The following is a 13,180-nucleotide window of genomic DNA, read 5'->3' as shown; positions in this document are numbered from 1 at the left end:
GCTAGATAGGTAGAGTATAAATAAAATCAACTATTATTATTATTATTATTATAGTTTATGTCCTGCACTTTCAAATAACCATCACTATGTCTGCAGCGTGAAGGGGGGTGGGGTGGGGTGGGGAGGAAGAATAAAACTAATATATCTTTGTTTCCTTTCCATCACAACAATGGTATCATTAAGAGGTTATCCTCAATAGATCTCAAAGATACAGTGGTACCTCGGGTTAAGAACTTAATTCATTCTGGAGGTCCGTTCTTAACCTGAAACTGCTCTTAACCTGAAGCACCACTTTAGCTAATGGGGCCTCCCACTGCTGCTGCGCCGCCGGAGCCCGATTTCTGTTCTCATCCTGAAGCAAAGTTCTTAACCCGAGGTACTATTTCTGGGTTAGCAGAGTCTGTAACCTGCAGCGTATGTAACCTGAAGCGTATGTAACCCGAGGTACCACTGTAGTACAAAGGGACACAAGGAGGAAATCTGCAGGCTCCACTATGTGGTCTCCACTTACACAATAGATGACATGTTCCAGCCTACTATAGCTTTGAGTTGCCATTATTGTTTTATGTAAAACTATGCCAGCAGAGATAGTTGGTCCATGGGGTCACGAAGAGTCGGACACGACTAAACGACTAAACAACAACAACAACGCCAGCCGAGAATATTAGAAGCAAGCAGACTTGTAACAACAGGAGGCATCAGAGGTCAACCCCAAGGCTGTACCCCTATTTATTATTGTCTACACAGATTGGCGGTGGCTCTCCAGGGTATCTCCAGGCATTGCTAGCTATGTCTGTCACAAATGCAGCAGCCAGGTGATAAATATGGGAACACAGGAAGTCAAGCCATTGGTTCTTCTAGCTCAGTAATGTGTACACTGATGGGCAGAATGTCTCAAAATTTTCAGGCAAGGCAGGAGTCTCTTTCCCTGTCCTACCTGGAGGTACCAGGGACTGAACCTGGGATCTTTTGCGTGCAAAGCATGTGTCCCATGACTGACCCAAGACTCTTCCCCAGGAGGAGTTTAAAGATAAATAGCCATGTCAAGAAACAAGAGGACGGAAGGAGACTTGGAGGTGGAGAGGAGAGAATTCAGACCCCAAAATGCTCCCTCTATTAGAAACGCAATTGAGTCTGAAATGTTCCCCTCATCATAATCTACTAACGGAGAACATCAGAACACATTTCCTGAAAATCAGCATTGTTACTCTGAAATATATTGGGATCAATTATTTCCCAAAAGCACATGACTTAACTTTTGCAACTCTCCACCCCCAAATTGAATTCCTCAACAGAAGCAGTCCAGGCTGTGAATATAACAGGATTCTACTCCCAGAGCCACTATGAAAGCCAGGTCTCGGTGGAAAACTTTTTTTTAAAAAAAATCTACATAGAGCTGCAGAAAAGTTCTAAAACAACAACAACACCAGTCGCAAGATAGATTCCTATATATACCGGTAATAACATTGCCACATTAAGATGTAAGTACCACAGGATGTAAGTACCAGAAATACAAACTACAATTTACATCCAATCTTAATCCAAACCAGTATAAATAATTAGATTATATGCCTACCTTAAATGAAGCCCTTAATTTAGTCCTGAGTAACATATCTTATTTATTTCAATGGGATCTAACTATAACTATCTTTAACTATTCTTAGGCAAGAATGTGTGAAAACTCCTGCAGTGCTAATCCTGAATTTGCTGCCATATGTCTGAAAAAGAGCCTAAAACTGCTGTGTGCTGCACTTTCTTTCTTGGCAAAAGCTGTTTAGTGTCACCATTTTCTGGTAGCCCCTCAGACAACAGTTAACCATGATTTTAAAGTGTGAGACTGATAACAGAAAAGGATAGGTGGTAATAGCAGTAAAACCTGCATCTTTTCCCTTATCACTGTGACAGTTCTTTTTACACTTCACTTCACTTCAGAGTCAGACCACGTTCTTGGTATTGACCTTGTGTGTGGGAAATATATCTGTGTTTGGGGAAAGAAGTGTCAGGCAGAAATGCTTAAAAGAGTTAAAAGGGGGCCTTTTAGAATGTCTGGAAATAATACTATCTGAAAGTCACATGTGTATTAAATCAGACAAGTCAGCAATATTATAAATGAGCACTATTTCCAATTTAACTTACATACCAGTTCTCCCCCCCCCTTTTTTTCACTTGTGGGTTTCTTTTATTTAAATTTCTGCAAATTAATCCTCTTATTTTATCATCAATAAGAGAGCAGCATGATATAGATGAGATCCACAAATAGGCATGGGTCCATGGGTGTAATCTGCGATGTTTGATTGGAGAAGAGAGCAAGATGGGTGTGGATGTTTGTGTGTTACACACGGGCAGGCAGGCATATGCAAGGTGACAGTGCAATTAATTTTTAAGAAGCTGTCTTGGTCAGGCAACAAAATCAGGAAGATAATTGAACCCTCAGTGACCTGCCAAACATGGCTTGGTGGGTCGCAAGTTGTGTAAGCCTAGTCTAGGGAACGTTCTTGCACTATCACAATTTCCATAGTGCAGTGACCCAAATAACATAATTTTGTAACCTTGTTTCCAAGCTGATGAGCTGCACGCTGGCTTTGGACAATGCATCAGGAGCGGCACCAAATTCACCCATTAAGCTGCCTGTTTGGACTCCCATCCTCTTTTGACTTCAGATTCATTTCTCCTGTGACTGTTCAGTACCTTGATGATCTTGACAATTTTTGTTTTTCCTGCACTTTATGCTACCGCATAGCGCTGGAAAATCAGCAGAACTACCCGGTTGCCTAAGCAATGTTTTGCCTGTAATCTTCATAACCAGGCAACTAGCTTGATCTTTAAGGAAAACAACAGTGCAAACAAACACAGAAGAAACATATTGAAAGCACATTGGTTGGGGGGCGGGGGTAGGAGAATTTAACACACAAACTCCTAATCCTCTTCCCAAATTTTCTTCTGACCAATTGGCTGAGCCATATATTACAGTGAGATTATTAACCTGTCAATCTGCATACACCCATTCAGGTGACTTCTGTGATTTGTCCACAAAGCCATTATCAGTATGCAAGTGCTGAAAAAGAAGAAGAATGAAACACGCCCCTGACCCAAGAGCAAGAGAGAATTGGTATCATTGACTTATTCCTTGCAGTTAAAAATTTTAATATGGTACAAATTGGATACCATTCTGTGATTCATCCATACCAGTTCTGTGTTGCTTTAATGGGCATCTTTACATTTTATAAATTACCATCTTTGCAATCCAAACTGAGACCATATGTGAAGTGCTCACATTTCCCTAAAGGAGTCCATCTGTAGCAGCTTCTGTTCAACCCCTTCATCAAATCTTGCTGTGATTACATAAACCATTGCTCTGGTGCAGCCAGTATCAAACAAACAGGCTGCAAAGCCCTGCAGAGTTCTCTCCCTTGCTTGTTCATCTATCAGGCAGTGGATTTCAACTTTGTTCCCGATTGTATCATTTCCTAATCTGTTCCTCCAGTGCTTCAGCCATACATGCGAATCTAGTATTACAATCTCTCGATTTCTGCCACCGTCTCTCCACCAAGGAGGCAAACAAAGGGAGCTATTTCCTTGCAGCTGTTAGAAACTTAAACACCACATTGAAATTCTGATAGTCAGAAATGCACAAAGAACTTGACAGAACTTGAGAGAGAGCTGTAATACTGATGGTGTGGTCTCTGTGCCACAAGGTTAGCAACAGAAATCTGAGCCAAATTACCACCCTCTTAGTGATACTTTCCCCTCCTCCAGTTGCCCATATAGAAGCAAAACAGTGTGTGAAAGGGCTGACTTTTGTGGCAAGGAATCCTACGTTGTGTGAGGGTCTTTCACTTTCGGTTCCATTATTAAAATAGCACTCCCAAAAACCTATGGCTAATGCCCACTGAAGTTATATCTGGGCTGCATATAGCATTCCTCATGATTGTATGCTGGGTGGGGGGTGTTTAACCCTACACATTAGTTTGGCTGTGTGGCGTTTGCCTCCTAGGATGGTTCATAAGGAAAGGGTTAAAATGGGTGTGATGTGATTGGCCAGTGAGAATGCAAGGGGGGAGTAAAAGTTAGAGTGGGAAGTTTTGAAAGTCAGTTGAGAGTTGAGGTTTGGGAGTTGGAGAAGTAAGAGGGAGGAATAGGCAGTGGGTTGGTCGAGTTGTATTGTGAGAGAGTGAGAGGAATTGTTAGGTTGAGTCAGATAGATAGTTGGAATAATCAGTTTGGAGTTGTTAGGAACTAAGATTAAGAAACTGACAAGAGAAAAATAAACTGAAACCATACGCTTGTTCCTGCATTTAAAAATAAACTTGATTATTTGTTAATGTTAATAACTGTCTGGACTCCGTGTGTCCCCGTGAGAAGCGGGGTGGTGGCAGCGAAGAAAGCAATCAGAGTGGTGGCAGAGGGTCAAGAGACCGTCAAACGTCCGGGGGCCCTGTGTGATCGCCACAGGCTGTTTCCTACTTTACATAGGAACACAGGAAGTTGCCTTCTACTGAATCAGACCGCTGGTTCATCCAGCTCAATATGCTGAATGGCAGCCACTCTCCAGGATTTCGGACAGGAAGTTTCTCCCAGCCCTACTTGGAGATATCAGGCATTGAACCTGAGGCTTTCTGCATGCAGAACAAATGTTCTAGCACTCTTTCCCTTACAGAACAAGGACTATCAGTGTCAGGGGACAGTCCTCTGTTTTGAAGGAGCCCTCCACTTGAAAGGCTGTAGGGTTCAAGTCTGGTTTAAAGGGGTGCTCCAAGAGCAATTCTATGCGTAGAGGGGATATAGTCTCAAACACTACTCATGTTGCTGGCTTGCTGGAAATCTCCTCTCATGACTTTTCCCCACGACCCTATTTCTCGCCCTTCCTCCTCCAGTCCAAAAACATAACAGACAAAGAATTCCACAAGAGGTCACAAAAACCAAGCAAAGGATTAAGAGGAAAGTGTTCCTTGTTGTTGCATTGCAGCTTATGCTGTGCTTTTTTGATGTTTTGCAATACAGTATCTGGGTTGCAAATAAGCATAGTTTATTCAACTGACAAGGCTTTTAGCATGTTTAAAGCTGCCATTCTTGTATAATTTGACTCCTTTTTTGCTTTTCTATAGTGGCTACTGTTTCTAGTTTAACCTGCAGTTGAAAACATTTGTTTTTCACATATCCTATTGAAGTAAGAAGATGTCATTGTCTTCTAGATTTCACAGGTGTTCAATTAATACACATAGCAAAGGTATAAATAAGTAACACCTATTTTTGTTGGCTTTGGTTGGTTAGAGAACAGGCATCAGGAAATGGAAAATTATTTGTAAAACTGTAATTTTAAAATCACAGGTGTATATTGCTGAGACACATCTGGCTACAAACGGTTTTGTTGTCTTATGTCATGGTCGGTTAATTACCCTGAAATAAATATGACAACAATTTACATATTTCAGAATGTAGTCCAATGCTGTGAAGGGTGAATGTACGCCTGAGCAACAGTGTTAAAGGAAATGAGGGCATGATCACCTAAGCATCAAAAACTACAGGTATGTAATGAAAAATCCTTCCTGGACTGATTCACATGGTGGAATATCATGAAATAGCAGTAATCTCACCACCAGGCACTCCTGGTGAGATTTCAAAGCCCTGCAGGATTGCAATATCATACAAGCAAGGGCACTACCATTCATATCACACTGATGTCAGGGAATTGAATGCACACCAGAGACCCAAAAATATTGGATCATGACCTTGATTTACAACATTCTCATGAACCTGCACTATTGAAGACATGTCCTGTGTTGCTTAGCAGTGTGAGCCCAATAGGTGAGATGAAGTTGTTGTGGGGGATAAACCTGCCATGCAGAGACAAATGTAGATATTAATCAGCCAGACAGAGAGAAATCAGGATTGGTCTGAAAGTTCCAAAACAGACAAGTTACCACAAGAGTTATTTGGTGTTAAGATGTAAGGAATGTGTGGGGAGAAAAATGCTAGCTGAAATATACTCAGAGTTGAGAGTGGATTTCATGCTCTTTATTCAACTCATAGTGGTGAGGAGGAATGGAAGTTCCCCCAGAATGTCTGCTTTATATACATTATTTACACAATGGGCCCAACGTGATTGGCTAATTCGGGGATTCTCCTGTAGGCCAATCAGGTTGCAGATTCACTTCCACCTGGAGCTGGATTGGGTGGCTCCTGTGGACCAGTCAGACTGCTGCATTCTGAATCCTATTGTTTTAGGACCAATCAGACTGCTGAATTTTGGATCCTATTCAACTCACTACATGCCACTAGCTTTGTCCCCATCACCACTCCCTTTACTCTCCACAAGTTGTGTGGTGAACTTAGGAAGAAGTGAAGAGTCTCCAGTACTCATGAAGCCCCCCCCCTTTTTTTTAAGGAAACAATTTTCCTTTAAAAAGGGCCATGGCCAAGTGTGGATTTGAATCCAGGTCTCTCAGTATTAACTGAATACACTACACCAGTGGTGGCCAAACTTGGCCCTCCAGCTGTTTTGGGACTACAGTTCCCACCATCCCTGACCACTGGTCCTGTTAGCTAGGGATGATGGGAGTTGTAGTCCAAAAACAGCTGGAGGGCCAAATTTGGCCACCACTGCTATACACATTACTCTACACAGGCTGTGCTACTCTTCCCCCAGTGGTTACTTACAGCTATGCATGTCACAGAAAGCAGCCTGAACATATGATCACATGAATATTAAATGACAAGATCTGGACCAGGGATCTCAGCCAGATGGAGAAACTCCATAACATCATTGCTTTTCTACAACGTCTGTGGCTATATTTAATATTTGTTTTATTTATTTTGACAGCTCAGTCAGGCATCCGTCAATAATTCTTCAGGGACAGGAAAGGAAAGAGATCTTAATTTTCCTTTTAAAACAAGGATTTAAGGGATGGGTATGTGGTCAAAACTGAGCAGTCAAATCCATACTTTGACAAATAGCCTGTCTTTAACTGAGGAGCACAGATAAAATCCACAGATAACATGAGACATGTTTTCTTTCCATGTGGGGAAAGAGAGAGTTATGTATTCCACTAGGCAACTCAATAGTTGTGCAGTGGGACTTCCCGGTCTTTCGATTGTGACCCTCCACTAATCTGTTCTGGTGTGTTGGGAAAACCACCAAAACAGCAGGTGAGGAGAAGAGAGGGGAGATTGCTCTATCAGGCAGGGAGGAATGTTTGCACTGATGAACCAATTTCCTTAGTGCTGCTTTGAATGCAACCCCTTGATTTTTAAAATTCACAATAGGGAGCAGATTGTGGCTGAAACTTTTACGCCTATCACCTGGAAGTCAATCTCACTGAATTCAATGGAATTTCCTTAGTACACATGGTTAGGATTGCAGTCTTAGCACATCTAGCACACTTGAAACAAGAAAAGCAAAGAGTTACCGGTCAGGAAAGCTGCAATTAAATGTCAATGAATGTGTAAATAATGTGTATTGCAAAGCAATTTATGTATCTATTTTTACACACAATGTGTGCATGTTTTGCTTTGGGGTTTTTTTAAAAGAATAACAACCTTTCACTACAGAGAACTATGATGAAAAGTATTCACAGCAAGATCTGAACAGCAACAATGGGCTCAAATGGCCAGGCTCAAATGGTAGAAGGCAATCCACTCACGGTCTGTTTTCAATGAATTTCTCTGACACTCATATGAACAAATATGCCTCAAAAGCACAGCAAGGGCCACCAAACCTGCACCCACCCATGATAATTCCCCAAAATGTTCTCTTTCCTTGCTAATTGAAATGCAGTTTGTTTCCTTGTTAATTAAAGAATAATAAAGAATAAAAATGGGGAGAATTCTTCTGGCACAGCACCATGCCACACATATTTCTTATAGATAACTTAGCAAGCTCCAATAGCTAGGCAAACTCTGAGAGTCTTGTGTCAATATGAATGTCTGAATTACCAAATACCCAGTGCAGGCGGAGCGCACCGCCCCCAGCAGCACGGTCCCGGAGGGGTGCCATCGCGGCTGCCCCCCCGCACTGGGTGCCACGCCCCCGCAGGTGGCATGCCATGCCCCCCGGACGTGCATCAGCCACGCCCCCATCTGCTCTCCGCCTCCCAGTGCCAGAGCATGAAGCATGAAGGAGCATGAAGGAGATTAACCTTGAGAAGAGCATTCCACAGATGCAACACCAAAACTTAAAATACCTTTTCCATCCAGCTGTTCCATTAGAAGCCAAATGAGTTTTCTGAGAATTTTCAGAAAGGTAGTCATATTGGTCTATTACAGCACCTTAGTCTTTGTTAAGACTAAACAAAAACAAAAAATGGCATAAACTCCACAAGTTGTCACAAGACTGTAGTACCTGTGAAGTTAACAAAAGCAAGACTCATGTGCAACACATTTAATAGTCTGATGAGGATGTGAAAATTGTATATATTTGAGTTCATGTTTCTAATGTAAAAATTTGCCTCAAAATTTACTGCCATTTCTTTGTTTGTTTCAGGGGAGGCATCAAAAATGCAATAGAATTATCACATGCTGTATACATGTAAACCAATTTGAATTTGAATTAATTTAAATTAAGTGAATTGGCTGTCAGAGGACCATATTAGTATCATCTGGAACAAGTTAAGTCATGTCTAAACGTAACTAGGACTGCAATGAAAACTATTTTGACTCATGTCTGAAAAGCATTTCACAGATATTTTATGAGTCTCTAACAGAGAGATTCATCTCAGATGCAGGCCAGGAAAAACAAGAAAGAGTTCACAACAACAGGGGAAAGATAGGAAAAGAAGTAATTGTGAGTAAATTATGGAGTCTGCATCTTGTTTATATGATAGTGAAAGGAAAGTGATGGCTTCAACAATAGCAAAGGCTATGAAGTATGACCAAAAATACTGTTATTCCATCACAATGACTTGGGTCAAATTTACCTTTTTGTGAGAAAAGTGCTTATATCAACACTTACAGCTCAATTTTACAAAACTATGTCTTAGCTTTTAGGGTGAACTGTACATAGATTTTGGAAGAAATTTAGCCACCTTCAGGTATTCAGGTTAAGTAAATACCCGAGGGGGGGCATGGGCAAGCTGTGCCCCGCCCCCATCATGGTCCCATTCTCTCTCATATGTTCATCAAAGGATGTGGTTGAAGAGAATTTAAAAAAAAATGTAAAAGGGCTGTAATATTCATCATCTCCCTCTTCGAGCCTATGATGGTGATGCTATGATGTTCGCCTGTCTGTTGTGTTTTGTTAAGTTGCTTTTAACTTGTCACATAGCATCTAGAAACTTCAGGTCTGTGTGCTTATGATTAGTGACAGACCAGATTTTATACCTGTCTACTGGTAGTTGTCATATTATTGTGAAAATTCAGTTGTATCAGTGCAGACCCCTGCAACCCTTCTTTAGAAATACATCTGAATCCATATCTTTCCATCATTCAGTATCTCAGCTTTTCTTTCAAATCCACCTCTGTATCTATACACACACATATAAACACACACACACACACACACACACACACACACACTTGGAGTCTCCCTTTTTTCCAGAATCATGGAAATCAGAAACCATTCACAGATGATTACCGTATTTTTCGTCCCATAGGACGCACCGGCCTATAGGACGCACCTAGTTTTTTGGGGGGGAAATAAAGGAAATTTTTTCCCCTTTATTTCCCCCCCAAAACCAGGTCGGGGAATCCAAATCAGGTCGGGGAACAGCAGGATTGCGGCGCTCCGCCTCCCTGCTGTCCCCCGAGCTTGTGGGGCTGGCGCTGGGGAGAAGCGCGCTTCTCCCCAGCGCCAGCCTCCAAACCAGGTCGGGGAACAGCGGGACGGCGGCACTGTGCCTCCCTGCTGTCCCCCGAGCTTCTGGGGCTGCCCGATGTCTGCCCGAAGCGCGGGGCGCTCTGCTTTCAGCGCGCCCTGCGCTCCGGGAAGCAGGCTGCTATCCGCAGCCTAGGGTGCCCTGCGGGAACTCCCGCAGGGCTCCCTAGGCTGCGGGTGTCTTCCCGAAGCGCCGGGCGCTCTGCTTTCAGCGCGCCCCACGCTCCGGGAAGCAGGCTGCTATCTGCAGCCTAGGGAGCCCTGCGGGAACTCCCGCGGGCTCCCCAGGCTTCCTGATAGCTTCCTGAAGCGCACTGATCCCTCTCGCTCTCCAAGCTTCAGCGAAAGCCTGCATTCGCCCCATAGGACGCACACAGATTTCCCCTTCATTTTTGGAGGGGGAAAAGTGTGTCCTATAGGGCGAAAAATACGGTAAATCTGTTGGTGAAATAATAACCAGTGTTTATGAAACACCAGTTTTGAAGATGTATAAATTGTATTGATTGCATAGTATGACAATATAGCCTAATAAAATGTGATTCTGCCTCCATTCCACTTTGCTGCTATTGACTGACCTTACTAGGGTACACAAAATAGTTTCTGCAATGAAAACTGGAGCCTCACCATGGATGTCTATGCTGTGGTAACAGCTTGAATAGATTAGAAAATTGTAATCTTTATAAGGCTGCTGATTGAATGGGAGTAGCACATGCCCAAACAAATAAATTTGCTGTGTATAATATATGGCCTTCTATATGTAACACAGGGATGAATGAAATCCCAATACTATTCCCCAAACAATGGGAACTGGCTTTGAGCTGTATCCCCTTTCCCTGGTTCCAATGAACGACCTGCAAGCTGTCCCTGCATGGATTAGCCTGTTAATAAGCTATGGTTCACTTCCACAGTCCCAAACAAACAGCAAAAAAACAGAAGGTATATATGTAAAATATATGTAAAAAAACCACTAAGCCTCATTTGTAAATCACAAAGCATAATCATCAACTTAGAATAAAGTTTCATCTTTGCAAATCGAAACAATATTCAGTAGCACCAGCCTCTGTGGTTTTGCTATGACTAATCCTATCATTGCTGTGTTATGTAGTACCATATGACAAAATTCTCTGGCTGCTAGCATAATTTAATTCATTCAGGCTTCTTTTATGAGGTTGTTTTAGAACACAAAAGAAACTCTTAATGAAGTCTCTTGTGGCAAACTAAATGAAAGAATACATTTGTTTGATTGTGCAAATGAGAAGTTGCACTCTATGGTCCATTTCACTCTTGTTTTCCTTATTCCCCACTGTTGCAATATTGAATCTATTATATTACTTTTGTCAATTTGGTTTTGCAATTTAGTATACAGCTGACCAGATAATCTCTAGTTATTTTAATGATGGGTCCTCCAATGTTGCAGTCAAGATATGAAAGCTTGCTAAGCCATACATGTTGTTGTTTTTCCCCAAAAGAAAACCTAATGTAACTTTATTTTAATAGCTATCAATATATTTTATAGTGCTGGGAGCATTTTGTGTCCAAGTTGAACTCTGGTGGGTTTTTTGTTACTTTGCTCTCATCTTGTAGGATGTGTGTGAAAAGTTTATAGGCCAAAGGGACAAAGCCTTTCTGCTCATCAGAACCCCTTAATTATGCCAGAGATTTTGATAGATGAGCAGCAAAGTCCAAACAAACGTAAAGCTACACACACACACACACAACCCCCCCCCCACAAACCTATACACACACACCTTATTTGTATTTTTCATTTATACTTATTACATTTATATACCACAGTTTTCTCCAAGAAACTCCAAGTAGTGTATGTGGGTCTCCCCCATTTCAACCTCACCATGCTAATCTTTTAAATTAGGCTAAAAGATAGTCAATTTATAACTTTGGAAATGGAACCTGCATCTTCATGGTCCAAATCTGACACTAAAACCTGTACACCACACCTCTGCCACGAATTCACTAGGTGGCTTTACGCAGGCCACTATACCTTAAACCCAATTTTGCTATATATATATATATACCCACACCTCCACATGCCATATGCCTGCTGGAATGACCAATATTTTGCTAGCTATTAAAATAAAACAAAAGCAAGACCACATACAAATCCAGAAAGAAAAATCAAGAAAAGTAACTTCACCAAAGTCATGTTATTCCCTCAGACATCTTGAAATGCCTTGTGAATTTTAACTAAGATAAACAAATATGTTGAATGATGGACTTCTCTGAGGACAGCTGCCCATTGTGGTACCACTACAGAAAAAGTTGCAAAATTTGCACCATCTTCCTTATTTTGCTATGAAGCTTGCAACAGTCCAAAACAGAAATGTAATGGGAGAGAGAAGGGGGACAACAGCCAATGAGGCAAACAAATATCTCTGCTGAGCACCCATGAAGTTCAAGCGAGCATTAAATGCACCATAGGGTAACAATAGGGGCCACTTGCTACTGTGGACTTTCATATGTCCTAATCAAATAGTTTGTCCCTCAACATTTCCAGTTTAGCAAAAAAAGAACCACATGAGAAAGGGAAGCTGAACAATAAGACCTGTCAAGTTGCATTTTGTGTCAAGAGGTATGCTCAGTGATGACACCTGGGCTTAAGTGCTGTCTGCTCACATCAGTCTGATCGTGCACTGCCTGAGAATCAGATTAACTGCCGAGGTCAGAATTGCATTTGTAAGCTCCACCAGACATCTGCCATAGGTACAAACAAAAGCAGCACCAACACAGGAGGTGCTGAGAAACACAAGAACCCATGAATTGCTTTACTGGATATGACCAAAGTCCATCTAGTCCAGCATTCTGTTTTCAAATCTGAACACAGCAGTGACCAGGCCCATGCTCTGGTAGTTCACCAGCAGCACATGACAGTGATAGACCTTCTGCTCTTGCTTATCCCCCTGAGGATAGGGAAGGGCCAGAGTTCAGAGGCAGATTACATGCTTAGAATGCAGTCCCTGGTTAGTGTGATATCAGGAAGAAGCACTCAGAGATCAACTCAATATAAGGCAACTTCATATGTTTATCTTTGACATTGATATTCAAGATACATACTGCCAGTCCATTCACTGCCAAGTCTAATTGCCACAGAAGATCATAAACTCAAGAAGGGGTGAGCTGGCTTGGGCTATTCATCAGCTAAAGCAGTTGGTACATGTTTGTGAGGACTCTGCTACCACATCATATTGGCCTATAGTGATCTGTGCACGCAAAGCTAGTAGCTATAGAAGTCAGTAAACCCTGGAGTATGTAATGAAAGGCAGCATACAAATTTAGAAATAAATACCTCAAAGACAGGTCTTTATCCCCACACACAAACACATTACAAGGAAAGCATCAGAGATTAGAAGCTGCTTT

The sequence above is a fragment of the Podarcis pityusensis genome, assembly GCF_964106645.2.
Source record: "Podarcis pityusensis genome assembly, chromosome: 4".
Lineage (NCBI taxonomy): Eukaryota > Metazoa > Chordata > Lepidosauria > Squamata > Lacertidae > Podarcis > Podarcis pityusensis.
This window is presented reverse-complemented; position numbering follows the sequence as displayed.